The following is a 2,883-nucleotide window of genomic DNA, read 5'->3' as shown; positions in this document are numbered from 1 at the left end:
CTGAGCCCTGGCTGTTTTTTTGTTGCAGTTTGGCTGGGGCTGGGTTCGAACCCGCCACCCTCAGTATATGGGGCCACCACCCAAGCTTGGGATCTTTTAAGATTAGAAGGAGGCAGCCATGTGAAGAAGCAGAGAAGAGCAAATATAAAGGTCTTATGAAAGGGCCGAGGGTTAGCATTTTGGAGGAAAGCAAAGAGGATAGTGTAGCTGGGATGCAGTTAGTGGGGTAAGGTCAAGTGGAAAAAGTTGGCAGGGCCCAAATTATATAGAGCATTACAAGGCCACAAAAAGGAGTTTCTATTATCAGTGCAACGGGAAGCCACTGGAACATTTTAAGTGGGAGAGTTATAAGGTATGGTTTTCATTAAAAAGATTTGTCTCAGTTGTGACACATCTTGTGCCCTCAATGAATTCCCTACAATAAAAAAAAACAGATTTGTTCAGGGAGTTATGGGAATGGGTGTCACGGCTGAGGTGACCGGAAGCTCAGAAACAGAATGACAGCATGATGCTAAGTAGTGGTCCAAGGCAGGAAGGGACGGTGGCCAGACCAGCTTGGTGGTGGTAAGGCATAAGGCGTTATTGTCATTCTTGTTACTGTGAGGGGGAGAATTGTGTTGTTCCCATGCCCATTCATGTTTTTTCAAGTCTCAGTCCCTTTACCTCAGACTGTGACCTTATTGGGTCTTTAAAGAGGTGACTAGGTTAAAATGAGGCTGTGAGGGTGGGTCCCAGTGCAATCTGACTGTTGGCCTCCTAAGAAGAGGCAGTTTGGACACATAGACACCGGGAATGCTAACATGCAGAAGAGCGACCGTGAGGTCACAGGGAAAAGGCGGCCCTCTGCTAGGTCAGGAGAGAGCCTCAGAAGAAACCAAACATCCTGCTACCTTGATGGTGACTTCCAGCCTCAGAACTGTGAGAAGCAGGTTTGGCTGTGTGAGCCACCCAGTCTGTGGTATTTCATTGCAGCAGCTTCTAATGTAGTTATGAAAATGATGATGGTGGGGATGATTTCTTCATGGCACTCATGACTGCCGTCTAAAATTAGCTCCTCTTTATTTACATTTGTGCTTTTCCCCTCCTGACTGTAAGTTCCATATTAAGAGCCAGGGACTTTGTCCAATTAACAGTAATCAGCGTGCCATGGGGCAGTGCCTAGGGCAACGTGGTTTAAAAGTGACCACATCACTAAATTTATTTATTATATCACTCTGTATAATAGCCAGTGTTTTATAGAGCTTGTTTTTTGTTTTTCTTTTGAGACAGGCTCTCTCTGTCACCTTGGGTAGATGCCGTGGCATCAGCATAGCTCACAGCAACCTCACACGCCTGGGCTCCAGCAGTCCTCTTGCCTCAGCCTCCTGACTAGCTGACACTACAGGCTCCCACCATGATGCACACCTAGTTTTTCTATTTTTAGTAGAGATGGGGTCTTGCTCTTGTTCAGGTTGGTCTTGAACTCCTAAGCTGAAGCAGTCCACCCCCTTGACCTCCCAGAGTACTAGGATTACAGGTGTAAGCCACCTCAGCACACTTACAGAGATTTTTTTCTGTGAAATCACGAGACCCTGAGGTCATTAGAGGGGTGTAAACTCTAGCACATAGGGCTATCTAAGAAATAATGTTGCAACAAGTTAGAACCAGAAGCATATGTTAGCAGTGGAAAAATGATCTTCATTGGATTAGAGGGACCTTGAGAAAAGATACTTTTTTTTTTTTTTTTGACACAGACTCTCACTTTGTCACCCTTAGTAGAGTATTGTGGCATAATAGCTCACAACAACCTCAAACTCTTGGACTCAAGCAATCCTCTTGCCTCAGCCTCCCAAGTAGGTGGGACTAAGGTACCTCCCACAACACTTGGCTATTTTTAGAAATGAGATCTCTCTGTTGCTCAGATTGGTCTCAAACCCATGAGCTCAGGCAGTCCACCAGCTTCAGCCTCCCAGAGTGCTATGATTATAGGTGTGAGCCCTGCCCCGGCCTAAAAGACACTTTTTTTGAATTGTAGTTCAGCTAAATAGAGAGAATTGTCATTATTTTGGCTTCATTTAATGGCTTTGCAAAATAAGGCTAATGTGTGAAAAATGCCCTCCAAAAGGTCAAAGTCTTTATTTTATTCTCTACCATACTTGAACTGGTACCTGGCACATAGTAGTGTTCAAGTATTTGTTAAATGAATAAAAATCATTTTTAAATCCTTCTTTGTTTAGATTTTTCACTTACTTTAAATGTTTTCTCATACTTAGAATAATATCAGCTATTTCACAGAGGAAGTAAGATGTTTTGCCTGTTCTTTTGTTTCTTAGAATTGCATCAAATGTCCTGAAGCAGATATTTACTTTGGGATATTTTTGACCTTACACTGCCCTTAAACTGAAGACGCTCAGCCTAGCTCTAGTCTAGCTCAAGGGCACTGGCTCCACCTCGTGTCAGGAACGTGATACTACAACCACTGAATGCCCGGTTGCCAAGAACCACCGGTCTTCAGGAGTCAAACATTTTAAGTGGTCCAAATGCTGTGTATTATTAAATGATGATTACACCACTGGGCCACCTTATTGTGACTCATTTGTCCTGAAATAATTTTACTCTCATATCCACTACTCCATATATGGCACAGGTGCAGAAACAAATTCTTACACTTACCCATAAAGACTTTTGGAGTTTAGTATGAACTTATCAATGGAAGATGTCTACTTTGACAAGAGAAATGAAATGTGTCTGCATATTTTAAAGATGTTATATGAGGCTCAGCGCCTGTGGCTCAAGCGGCTAAGGTGCCAGCCACATACACCTAAGGTGGCGGGTTTGAATCCCCAGCCCTGGCCCACCAAACAACAATGGTGGCTGCAACCAAAAAATAGCCGGGCATTGTGG

At 43.7% G+C, this 2,883-nt stretch overlaps 1 protein-coding gene across 1 annotated transcript in view; it reads left to right on the top strand.

The window, feature by feature from the left end:
* EFCAB2 (EF-hand calcium binding domain 2) overlaps positions 1-2,883 on the top strand; it is an 86,976-nt gene that overhangs the window by 49,672 nt on the left and 34,421 nt on the right. The gene's annotated exons all lie outside the window — the stretch shown is intronic.

Source organism: Otolemur garnettii, unplaced genomic scaffold (genome assembly GCF_000181295.1).
Source record: "Otolemur garnettii isolate 467f Iridium unplaced genomic scaffold, OtoGar3 scaffold00141, whole genome shotgun sequence".
Classification (NCBI taxonomy): domain Eukaryota; kingdom Metazoa; phylum Chordata; class Mammalia; order Primates; family Galagidae; genus Otolemur; species Otolemur garnettii.
The sequence above is the reverse complement of the archived record's forward strand: the minus strand, read 5'-3'. Positions and strand labels throughout refer to the sequence as shown.